This window comes from Pseudorasbora parva, chromosome 19 (genome assembly GCF_024679245.1).
Source record: "Pseudorasbora parva isolate DD20220531a chromosome 19, ASM2467924v1, whole genome shotgun sequence".
Classification (NCBI taxonomy): Eukaryota; Metazoa; Chordata; class Actinopteri; order Cypriniformes; family Gobionidae; genus Pseudorasbora; species Pseudorasbora parva.
Genome location: NC_090190.1, coordinates 25,268,683 through 25,281,615, shown reverse-complemented (window position 1 = coordinate 25,281,615; position 12,933 = coordinate 25,268,683).

The window sequence follows — 12,933 nt, the reverse complement described above, 5'->3', positions numbered from 1 at the left end:
CCCTTCGGGCTGTCCCTGTCGCCCCGCGTCTTCACGAAGGTCGCGGAGGCAGCCATTGTTCCGCTCAGAGAACGCGGCGTTTGGATTCTCAACTACCTCGACGATTGGCTGATCCTAGCCCAGTCGAAGGACCAGTTGTGCGAACACAGGGACCTGGTGCTCAGTCACCTCAGCCAGTTGGGCCTTCGGGTCAACCGAGAGAAGAGCAAACTCTGTCCTACACAGAGGATCTCTTATCTCGGTATGGAGCTGGACTCGGTCAACCGGACTGCGCGCCTCATCGAGGAGCGAGTCCAGTCGGTGTTGAACTGCTTGAATATGTTCAAGAGCAGGACAGTGGTCCCACTGAAATTCTTTCAGAGGCTCCTGGGGCATATGGCATCGCGGTCACGCCGCTCGGATTGCTTCATATGAGACCGCTTCAACGCTGGCTCAATGGCCGAGTCCCTAGGTGGCCGTGGCAGAGCGGTCAGTACCGGGTCCCAGTGACTCCTTACTGCCGCCAAACCTTCAGTCCGTGGTCCAACACTTCGTTTCTCCGGGCCGGGGTGCCCCTAGAACAAGTGTCCAGGCATGCTGTGCTATTCACGGATGCCTCCACCACAGGCTGGGGGGCCACGTACAACGGGCATGCAGTTGCTGGTCTGTGGACGGAGCCGCAATTGCATTGGCATATCAATTGCCTCGAGTTACTGGCAGTACATTTGGCACTCCGCCGCCTCAAGGGGCCGCTGCGTGGCAAGCATGTACTGGTCCGTACGGACAGCACCACGGCCGTAGCGTACATCAACCGTCATGGTGGTCTATGCTCCCGTCGTCTGCTCCAACTCGCCCGCCACCTCCTCCTGTGGAGTCAGAAGCAGCTGAGGTCGCTTCGGGCCATTCGTGTCCCTGTTGTGCTGAACCAGACAGCCGACGAGCTCTCTCGTCAGCCGACACCTCCGGGAGAGTGACGACTCCACCCCCAGGCGGTCCAGCTGATATGGGACCAGTTCGGAGCCGCACAGGTCGACCTGTTTGCCTCTCCGGACTCGACCCATTGCCAGTGGTACTATTCCCTGACCGGGGGTACCCTCGGCACAGATGCACTGGTGCACAGCTGGCCCCGGGACCTACGCAAGTATGCGTTTCCCCCAGTGAGCCTTCTTGCACAGACTCTGTGCAAGGTCAGGGAGGACGAGGAGCAGGTCTTGTTAGTTGCGCCATATTGGCCCAACCGGACCTGGTTCTCAGAACTCACACTCCTCGCGACAGCCCCTCCTTGGCCGATTCCCCTGAGGAAGGACCTTCTTTCTCAGGTACGGGGCACGCTATGGCACCTGCGTCCAGACCTCTGGAATCTTCATGTCTGGTCCCTGGACGGGACGCGGAGGTTCTAGATGGACTACCACAAGCTGTCGTAGATACCATCGCTTCAGCTAGAGCCCCCTCTACGAGGCGCCTCTATGCTCTGAAGTGGAACCTGTTCGTTGAGTGGTGCGCTTCCCGCCGGGAAGACCCCCGAAGGTGTTCGATCAGTGTCGTGCTTTCCTTCCTGCAAGATGGGTTGGAGAGAAGGCTGTCTCCCTCCACCCTCAAGGTATATGCTGCAGCAATAGCAGCGTACCATGATGTAGTAGAAGGTAAGTCCGTGGGGAAGCACGACCTAATCGTCAGGTTCCTCAGAGGTGCGAGGAGACTAAATCCTCCTCGTCCATCCTCGATACCCTCTTGGGACTTAGCTCTAGTGCTCAGAGCACTTCAGAGCCCTCCCTTCGAGCCTTTGGCGTCTTGTGAGCTTAAGACCTTGTCAATGAAGACAGTGCTCCTGACGGCATTGGCCTCGATCAAGAGGGTAGGGGACCTGCATGCACTTTCGGTCAACGAATCGTGCCTAGAGTCCGGGCCAGGTAACTCTCACGTTGTCCTGAGACCCCGGCCCGGATATGTGCCCAAGGTTCTTACCACTCCCTTCCGGGATCAGGTGGTGAACCTGCAAGCGCTGCCTTCGGAGGAGGCAGACCCAGCCCTGGCTTTGCTGTGTCCGGTCCACGCCCTTCGCGCTTACGTTGACCGGACCCAAAGCCTTCGGACCTCAGAGCAACTCTTCGTCTGTTACGGAGGCCAGCAGAAGGGAAAGGCTGTCTCCAAGCAGAGGTTAGCCCACTGGATAGTGGATGCTATAGTCTTGGCCTACCAGTCCCAAGACGTGCTTTGCCCGTTCGGTGTAAGAGCTCACTCCACTTGGAGCGTTGCTTCTTCCTGGGCTTGCTCAAGGCCCCTCGCTGACAGACATATGTAGAGCTGCGGGCTGGGCGACACCTAACACGTTTGCTAGATTCTATAGCTTACGTGTAGAGCCGGTATCTTCCCGCATCCTCGCCCCCAGTGGCCAGGAGCGTTAAGTGCCCGTTCTAAGTGTCAGCTTGCGAAATGCCACTCCCGCCCTCTGGGCCGGATACGTGCGTCTATTGTCACCAGTTGTGTTCCCCGGGAAACCGGCTAACCCTGTCGAGCTCCTCCGTCACCCCTCCGGTGTCAGACGTTGCGGACCGTCTGACGCCAGGCCTGCACCCGTATGCTTGTGAAACGTGGCTGTAGGCTGGGTTCCATATGTAGCGGTTCCCTCTCGGCAACCCCATATGTGTATTCTTCCACGGTACCAGCTACCCTTCGGGCTAGCCCCGTGTCTTTCCCTCGACAGAGCCCGCTCTGTCGTCTCTGGGCGTGTTCTTTCCCCCCTTCAATCAGGCTGGAACCACCCCAGAGACTGCCATATGTTGCACTACCCTGACAGGTTAGTCCTTATGTGTATTCCGCCACCTCTCCTTCCCTGAAGGACGTGGCCCCGCAGCGTACCCTCTCTCTCTCGAGGTAGGCACGCTTTCCCAGCGTTATCCAATAGTCATTCTGAGTGGGTCTTGCAGAAACAGCAGTGACTGTACTCCCTGCTTGGAGCCCTGACTTCCGTACCATACTAGACGGTGCAGTGCACTCAAGCAGGACGCTGGAAGGGCCAGCATCCTGGCGTTTTCCATAGGGATCCCATTCGTCGGTTCAGTTCTGACATACGTCGAACGTGACCGACTGAAAGGGAACGTCTCGGTTACGTATGTAACCCTCGTTCCCTGAAGGAGGGAACGGAGACGTACGTCCCGTCGCCAGATGCTGTGCTTCCGCTGGGAGTCCGGTCACCTTCGGCTCCTCAGCAGGAAAAGCGCTGATCTATCATTCCACTTCCTGTTTTATACCCGCGCTGCAGGGCGGAGCGTGGAATGCGTGATCGCATGCCAAATTTCATTGGCTCGTTGTTAGATGCTCGAAGTAGGATTGGTCTCTAAAGTAAGATCCCATTCGTCGGTTCAGTTCTGACGTACGTCTCCGTTCCCTCCTTCAGGGAACGAGGGTTACATACGTAACCGAGACGTTTTCCTCCATTAACTCCAGACGAAGTCTCTTGCTTGGCCTGAAGATTGAGCCACGTACTGGTGTCGAAGACAGCTGGATATCCGGCAGCATGGGTATCGTTTCAGTGCCAACATCCTGACTGGAAACTGTTGCCTGAATGCCTACAATTAAAACAATATTTGAATAATTAGATAATAATTTACATGTAATAATTATATATTATTATTCAAAACAGTCTTTCATGCAATTACATATCATTTCTCTATGTGAAAAAATAGAAAAAAATATGACACTTGATATTTCATGTCTAGACTTCATACCTTTGCTTCTTACGTGGAAATTCCTCAGTGTACCAACAGAAAGTTGTGTGGCCACTGATCGCTTCTTTGCCGATATTTGTATGGCCACTGTTTCGGTGTATGCAGAGTCTGTCTGACATCCAGCTTCACGAATTGAAGACGTTGCAGGGAGCTTTTGGGAACTCGGTCTCTGCTGACTCTGAGATGAATTCTGTAACAAATATTTCAAATGTGTATTTAATTATGAAGTAATACCAGTGTATACACTTTCCATGTTTAACAGTAATGACATATTTAATTGACATCTATCAGAATACAACAGAAACAGAGCAAAAGAAAAAACACGCATGCATTCTCTACAATAAATTAACTAACATGGTCCTTGAATAGATTATTACATCAAAGACCGTGGATATGCAGTGTTTGTTATTGTTTAGCACAGTTACATTTTCGTATGACTACTGTAGCATAATAGCTTCGTAATAAATAGGAAACAAACATGGCTTTACTACAGTATGAGCATGTGGTTAAACAGTAAACAACATATATAATAAAAAAATAATTTAAACTGATCATTACAAACACCAACAATCGATGGTGTCTGAATGAATTACTACACTTTTATACACTAAGTTTTTCGGATTAGTTTCAATTACCATCTAACGTTAGTTAACAAAGCTAAACACCGTTGCACTTTGTGTAATGAGTTACATAAACCGTTAAACAGACAAACTTAAATAATAAAATACACTTACCGGTTGTGGTCCATAAACAACTCCTTCTCCAGACAAAGAGGGAACTGCGTCATCTTTTAAGTATAATCTTTCGGTGAATCCGGCAGTGAACGGATTGAGATTTCGGAAGCAGTCCTCAGCAAAATGTGCTGCACATAGTTTTAAATTCTGATTATAATTTTCCGGAACCGAGTTAAACATAAACTATAGCCATTGATCTCTACGTGCAGCGTCCGTGGGAAGGCCAAACGAAGGTGATCTGACTCCTGGATGAAAATAACAGCGTTTCAATGGCATGGCGATTGGCGACAAACACACTCTACAAAAACAACACTTCTATTCTCGACGTGCAAAAGCAACAAGACCACGCCCCCGAATTTGCGTGTTCTTGTGGGCGGAGGGTTCGTCAACAAACGGTTTTAGTTGCGTCATTAAAGCAGGAAGTGCAGGGGTGTAGTCCAAACCGGCCGTTCGCTGTAGGCTTTGAAAGGGAACTTCTGTTAAATAAAATATCTCGCTTGGCATTGAACTTTGAGTGTTATAATTTTACAGGTATTATTTATGCTCTAACAGCAACATTACACACTAAATGATGTTTCTTAAAAAAACTAAGTTCGGGAGAAGCACGTTCAAATGATCTACCTAATCATGATGTCATTCCAACCAGCTGTCAACAATCAGTAATCAACATGTCTACCAATCAGCTCAAGTGGAGGATCACATAAATACCCAGTCAACTCACCAACGTTCCTTGACAAAGTTTGCAGCATTCTGGCAGGTCACTTTTTCTACCCACGCTGTCAACATGGCTCCACATGCTGCTTGAAGCTATGCTACAATGCTACAAAACTTTCCTTACAAATTCCTAAGCTACCTAAAGCCCCTTCAGCCCCATCAGCATTATTTCAAACCTATGGCTCCTCAACATCACGGTAAAAGAATTCCTGTTTTTTCCAAAGTGTAATGTGGTCTTTGCCACAATTCAATCAATGAGGAGTCAATTGTTTGAGCAGCGCTCAGACACTGTAAAGAGTGCACACTGCACAGACTTACAGCAGGACAGCTACAACAGCTTCTGTCCCAAGAAATAGAAATGTATCTTAAATAACATAGTTCCGGCACGCATCAAGCTTTGTTGTGATCTTGCTGCCTCTGTGTACAACAGACAGAAACTTGTCACACACAAAGTGCATTTGCCGTGGTGATGAACAATAAATTTACTCGCTCGCAAAGCGAATGAATGTATCGTGAGGCTAAGTAACTTAAATGTTGACAATACAGCATAATGATTATTAAAGCCATCTTATATTTTGGAGACAGAAACATACATCACATCTTCCTAATTGTGATTAAACTTTTGAATGTGGCGCCGTGTTGCGTTCAGAATATTACAGTTTCAGAGCATTTACAATCAATGTATGGCGCCAAGTTCTTATGAACCAGGACTGTTTTCTTTAATGTGATTATATTGTAATGTTGTATGCTAAATTTAATAAGAGTTGGACCCAAATGGGTCTCTTTCAAAATAAGAGTCCCATTATGGTTTTACAAACATGCTTTTCCATTTTGTTCCATCTAACTTTTTCTCCACCACAGAAGCAGTGATGTTCCATCTTCTCCCACAGGAGCTCAGTTTCAGGAGCTGGCTAATTTCTCCTCTGCCATAACAGTGCTATTCTCTCTGCTCCCACAGGAGCTCAGTTTTCTGGCTAATCTTTTTCTCCTCTGCGCCACAGCAGCGCTGTTATCTCTGCTCCCGCAGGAGCTCAGTTTCTCCGGCTATTTTTCTCCTGTGCCACAGCAGTGCTGTTCTTTCTGCTCCCACAGGAGCCCAGTTTCTCTGGCTAATTTCTCCAGTATCCATAACAGTGTGTTTCCTTTTGCTCCCACAGGAGCTCAGTTTCTCTGGCTAATTCCTCCAGTGTCCATAACAGTGTGTTTCCTTCTGCTCCCACAGGAGCTCAGTTTTTCGGGCTAATCTCTTCTCCACTGCTGTAGCAGTGCTGTTCCCTCTGCTCCCGCAGGAGCTCAGTTTCTCTGGCAAATTTCTCCACCGCCAAAGCAGTTGTTGTTCCCTCTGCTCCCACAGGAGCTCAGTTTTTCTGGCTAACCGTTTTTCCACTGCTCCCACAGGAGCTCAGTTTTTCTGGCTAACCGTTTTTCCACTGCTCCCACAGGAGCTCAGTTTTTCTGGCTAACCGTTTCTCCACTGCTGCAGCAGTGCTGTTCCCTCTGCTCCCACAGGAGCTCAGTTTTTTCTGGCTAACCGTTTCTCCACTGCTGCAGCAGTGCTGTTCCCTCTGCTCCCACAGGAGCTCAGTTTCTCTGGCTAACCGTTTCTCCACTGCCAAAGCAGTGTTGTTCCCTCTGCTCCCACAGGAGCTCAGTTTTTTCTGGCTAACCGTTTCTCCACTGCCAAAGCAGTGTTGTTTTTTATGCTTCCGCAGGAGCTGAAGAAAATCAGCATTTGGTCCTACCCATTGCAATGTTTGAGAATGAAATTTATCCATCTGACGAAGATCCTCTACAGCATCCCACAGCTGCAAGGAACACCACAACCCAACAAGACACCGTGACTGAATCTCCAGCAACACAGCGTGGCCGTCGGCCCAGCCGAGCCACATCCCGCACACCGAGACGCAGAGGCTTGCCATCGCCTCCACCTTCAAGACATCCACCATCTCCAGCTTCCTCCTACTCCTCAGTACAACCTACGATTCCAGCAATAGAGAAATGGACCGTACTAGGGTTAAGACAAGTGCTAATCAGTGTCGATGATAATTTTTCCAGAAGAATTAATAAAGCCAAATTATACAACCTGTACGTGTCACTTCAAGCAGCTTCTCCATCTCCAAAATCCACTCCTCCTTCCAAAACTACAAACAGGTCAAGGAAACATAAGGATCCGAACTCACGCTCTCAAAAGACCCCTTCTCCCACAGAACTGGTTCTTCCTCGAGCACCAGGCCACTGCAGCAGGCCCTCAGCTAGCCCGGGCCGCGCCCCACCTCCAGCCACCGCTGCCATCGTCGCCGCCACCCAGCCCAACTCATCTCTCTGCTCCGCCGAGCCAGAGACCGTGGGTGTTTCCAGCATTGCACCTCAGGTTACAATACCAGTTTCCTCTGCCCCAGGCAATCCTTTAAGTGTAAGTACGCTTCCGCCAGCAGCTCAAGCTTTGTATCACAGCCTTTTCCTGTCACTTCTTCTAACCCCTTCCCTTGGCCTGCAGCCCCACCATCAAACTCTAGCGCGAGGCTGCCTCCGCTAGCGGTGCAGGCCCAGCTGCTTTTTGTCCTCCTTAGCTTTCCTCTTTCCCCTTTTTTCCCATTCCTCCTTTGTCGGGGACCGACCGAAACGAGAGGTTGCCTCCGCAAGCGGTTTTCGGCCCCTGGTTTCTATCCGCCTAACACTTTTTGCCAAACAAGTGCTCCATTCACTTTGTTTTCTGCAACACAGATGCCCTTCCCGCCGAATGCTACAGCCTTGGAACTGCCCCCTGTCGCCAGCAACATTAGAGCACAGATCCTCACAGAAATTCAGGCTGTTGGCGCCAGAGGCGGACCCATTCCCACTCCCAACCCCAGTACCAAAGTATTGAGAGCTAATATTCCCATAAACCACCCATTGAGACCCCTCATTGACGCTTCTCTCAATTCCATCCTTCAAGCTGTTTCCCCCAGAACCCTCCAATCCTACCTAACTGCATGGAAGTGTTTCAAGTCTTTTCACTCCATATACAAGCTGAATTTTCCAGATTATTCTTTGCTTACCATCACTTCAGTCATATCTTATTTCAACAGCATCAAGAACCTCCAAGTCAGCTCCATCAAGGGTCATCTAAGCCGAATTCAACAAACTTGTGTTTGGTCTGCCCTCTCCAGAAATAACCAATTCACAAACATCCATGCTCATCAAAGGCATCCAAAAAACTCAACCCACCCACGCAGACAACCAATAACTCTAGACATACTTACCAAATGTATCTCCACCCTCCGCCAAGGCTACCACTCCACCAATACTGCCCGCACTCTGGATGCAATGTTTATATTGGCTTGCTCCGGTTTTCTCAGAAGCTCAGAAATTACCATCACGTCCACCTTCAACCCAAAGCTTCATCCTGTAATTTCAGACCTAGCAGTGCTAGATGACGAAACAATCTCTTACTTCATCAAACAAAGCAAGACGGATCAAATTAAAAAAGGGCAATCCATTTACATTTTCAACCTTCCATCACCAATCCAGCCGTATCAATCCATTTTAGCCAACCTACATTTCAGAAGTTCGCAGACTAAACTTTTATCTGAACCACTCTTCACAGACGATGCTAACTGCCCTGTCACACGTTTCTGGTTCCAAAAACACCTCAAGTCTATACTGATTCTATCCGGCATCTCGGCAGACAACTTTTCTAGCCATTCATTCCGCATAGGTGCAGCAACCACAACTGCTCAAAAAGGTCTCTCCCAGCACCAGATCCAAAAACTTGGTCGCTGGTCGTCAGAGGCTTTCAAGAGCTACATCCGCTCCAATCGCTCCCACATCAAAGAAGCCCAACAGACACTCATCAGCTAAAATTGTTTCAGCTTCAGCTTGTTTCCATACACTCAATCCTACAGGATCACCACATCCACTCCAATTCAACATCACCAAATTCACTAAATGAATCAATAATATTCACTGCCGTAGCAGCATCTCTCCAGTCACTCCCGCAGGAACCCACCTCAAATTTTTCACTGCAGCAGTGTTATCTCCTCCGCTCTAATAGAAGCTCAGGATTCTCCATCCAGCTGGCTCTCACTGCCGCAGCAGTGTTATCTCCTCCGCTCTAACAGAAGCTCAGGATTCTCCATCCAGCTGGCTGTCACTGCCGCAGCAGTGTTATCTCCTCCGCTCTAACAGAAGCTCAAGATCCTCCATCCAGCTGGCTGTCACTGCCGCAGCAGTATCTCCCCCGCTCTAACAGAAGCTCAGGATTCTCCATCCAGCCGGCTCTCACTGCCGCAGCAGTGTTATCTCCTCCGCTCTAACAAAAGTTCAGGATTCTCCATCCAGCTGGCTCTCACTGCCGCAGCAGTATCTCCCCCGCTCTAACAAAAGTTCAGGATTCTCCATCCAGCTGGCTGTCACTGCCGCAGCAGTTATCTCCTCTGCTCTAACAGAAGCTCAGGATTCTCCATCCAGCTGGCTCTCACTGCCGCAGCAGTGTTATCTCCTCCGCTCTAACAAAAGCTCAGGATTCTCCATCCAGCTGGCTCTCACTGCCGCAGCAGTGTTATCTCCTCTGTTCTAACAGAAGCTCAGTATTCCCCATCCAGCTGGCTTTCACTGCCACAGCAGTGTTATCTTCTCCACTCTAACAAAAGTTCAGGATTCTCCATCCAGCCGGCTCTCACTGCCACAGCAGTGTTTTCTCCTCCGCTCTAACAAAAGTTCAGGATTCTCCATCCAGCCGGCTCTCACTGCCACAGCAGTATCTCCCCCGCTCTAACAAAAGTTCAGGATTCTCCATCCAGCCGGCTCTCACTGCCACAGCAGTGTTATCTCCTCCGCTCTAACAAAGTTCAGGATTCTCCATCCAGCCGGCTCTCACTGCCACAGCAGTGTTTTCTCCTCCGCTCTAACAAAAGCTCAGGATTCTTCATCCAGCTGGCTCTCATTGCCGCAGCAGTATCTCCTCTGCTCTAACAGAAGTTCAGGATTCTCCATCCAGCTGGCTCTCACTGCCGCAGCAGTTATCTCCTCCGCTCTAACAAAAGCTCAGGATTCTCCATCCAGCCGGCTCTCACTGCCACAGCAGTGTTTTCTCCTCCGCTCTAACAAAAGCTCAGGATTCTTCATCCAGCTGGCTCTCATTGCCGCAGCAGTATCTCCTCTGCTCTAACAGAAGTTCAGGATTCTCCATCCAGCTGGCTCTCACTGCCGCAGCAGTGTTATCTCCTCCGCTCTAACAGAAGCTCAGGATTCTCCATCCAGCTGGCTCTCACTGCCGCAGCAGTGTTATCTCCTCAGCTCTAACAGCTGTAACAGCTCTAAAAGCCAAATTATACAACCTGTACGTGTCACTTCAAGCAGCTTCTCCATCTCCAAAATCCACTCCTCCTTCCAAAACTACAAACAGGTCAAGGAAACATAAGGATCCGAACTCACGCTCTCAAAAGACCCCTTCTCCCACAGAACTGGTTCTTCCTCGAGCACCAGGCCACTGCAGCAGGCCCTCAGCTAGCCCGGGCCGCGCCCCAGCTCCAGCCACCGCTGCCATCGTCGCCGCCACCCAGCCCAACTCATCTCTCTGCTCCGCCGAGCCAGAGACTGTGGGTGTTTCCAGCATTGCACCTCAGGTTACAATACCAGTTTCCTCTGCCCCAGGCAATCCTTTAAGTGTAAGTACGCTTCCGCCAGCAGCTCAAGCTTTGTATCACAGCCTTTTCCTGTCACTTCTTCTAACCCCTTCCCTTGGCCTGCAGCCCCACCATCAAACTCTAGCGCGAGGCTGCCTCCGCTAGCGGTGCAGGCCCAGCTGCTTTTTGTCCTCCTTAGCTTTCCTCTTTCCCCTTTTTTCCCATTCCTCCTTTGTCGGGGACCGACCGAAACGAGAGGTTGCCTCCGCAAGCGGTTTTCGGCCCCTGGTTTCTATCCGCCTAACATTATTCCCCATCCAGCTGGCTCTCACTGCCGCAGCAGTATCTCCTTCGCTCCAATAGAAGCTCAGCATTCCCCATCCAGCTGGCTCTCACTGCCGCAGCAGTATCTCCTCCGTTCTTACAGAAGCTAAGCTTTTCCATCCAGCTGGTTTTCACTGCCGCAGCAGTGTTATCTCCTCCACTCCAATAGAAGCTCAGCATTCCCCATCCAGCTGGCTCTCACTGCCGCAGCAGTATCTCCTCCGTTCTAACAGAAGCTAAGCTTTTCCATCCAGCTAGTTCTCACTGCCGCAGCAGTGTTATCTCATTCGCTCCAGCAGAAGCCCAGTTTCTCCAACCGACTTTACTGCAAAACAGTGTCATCTCCTCCGCTCCAACAGAAGCCAGTTCCTCCACCCAAAGGCCTCCACTGCCACAGCAGTGATCCGCCTCAGCTCCCGCAAGAGTTCCGTTTTTTCCATTCAACTTGCTTGTACTGCCGCAGCAGTGATTTCTCCATATTTCCGCAGGAGTGTCAGTTCTACGTCCAACCCAGCTCACTGGTTTCGAAAAACAAGTTAAAATGGCTCGTCTCCACGGCTGCAGCAGTATCGACAACTCGGCTCTCGCAAAGCCCGATACTCCATTGAAACTCGTTTCAATACCACAGCAATGTCGTCATCTCCATTCCCACAGGAGCCCAATCATCCGTGCAAATTGTTCGTTTGGATAGTTTGGAAAGCAGATTTAAAAGGGCTCATCTCCACTGCCACAGCAGTATCACCAACCTCACTCCCGCAGGAGTTCTGTTCCTCCATCCAAACTTGTCCCACCCCCACAGCAGTGTCATCTTCTCAACTCCTACAGGAGCCTAATTCTTTGTACAGCCAGATCATTGGATACGTTTGAAAGTATGCTGAAACAGCTCGTCTCCACTGCCACAGCACTGCTATCTCCTCTTGCCTACACGCAACCACCCCAGCTGACTACCAACGAGGTTCACCTTTCTGATATCACGACCATACAAACCTCAGACAATAATGAACAAGATCTCCCGATCCAGTGACTATCCCCCCCTTCGATTGGCACAGCACCAGTTCATGCTCTGCAACTTTTGGGGGGCATCAACATCATTTACTGGCTGCTGTCCTATGCTAGTAGCAATTTTTTGGGGGAGTACTCTGGGTTCGGGCCAAATACCGAGCTCGGAGCCCTCTCCTCGGACAGCACGCCAAATACGCATACCATTTATTCTATCTGAATTATTTGTAAGTGTGAACTCGTGAAATGATGTTTCTTAAAAAAACTAAGTTCGGGAGAAGCACGTTCAAATGATCTACCTAATCATGATGTCATTCCAACCAGCTGTCAACAATCAGTAATCAACATGTCTACCAATCAGCTCAAGTGGAGGATCACATAAATACCCAGTCAACTCACCAACGTTCCTTGACAAAGTTTGCAGCATCCCTCCACCACCCCTTCTACCTCACACGCACCTGGTTAACTTTCCTAACCAGAAATACGGGGGGAGTACTCTGGGTTCGGGCCAAATACCGAGCTCGGAGCCCTCTCCTCGGACAGCACGCCAAATACGCATACCATTTATTCTATCTGAATTATTTGTAAGTGTGAACTCGTGAACTAAAGTTTGAAAGATGGAATCGCATAGAACGGGACCTTTAAGAGAATTCGCCTGACTGAGCGTCCTCGGAAGATAATTCCAAAGTTTAGATGCACAGGTTGAGAAGGCCCAGTCACCCATAGAGTGTAGATGGGTAGAAGGAATAACTAAAAGACCCAAATCGGAGGAGCGGAGATCTCTTCTAGGCGTTAAGTTCCGATAAGTAATGAGGTGCCAAGACATGAAGGGCATTGTAAGTCAGCATG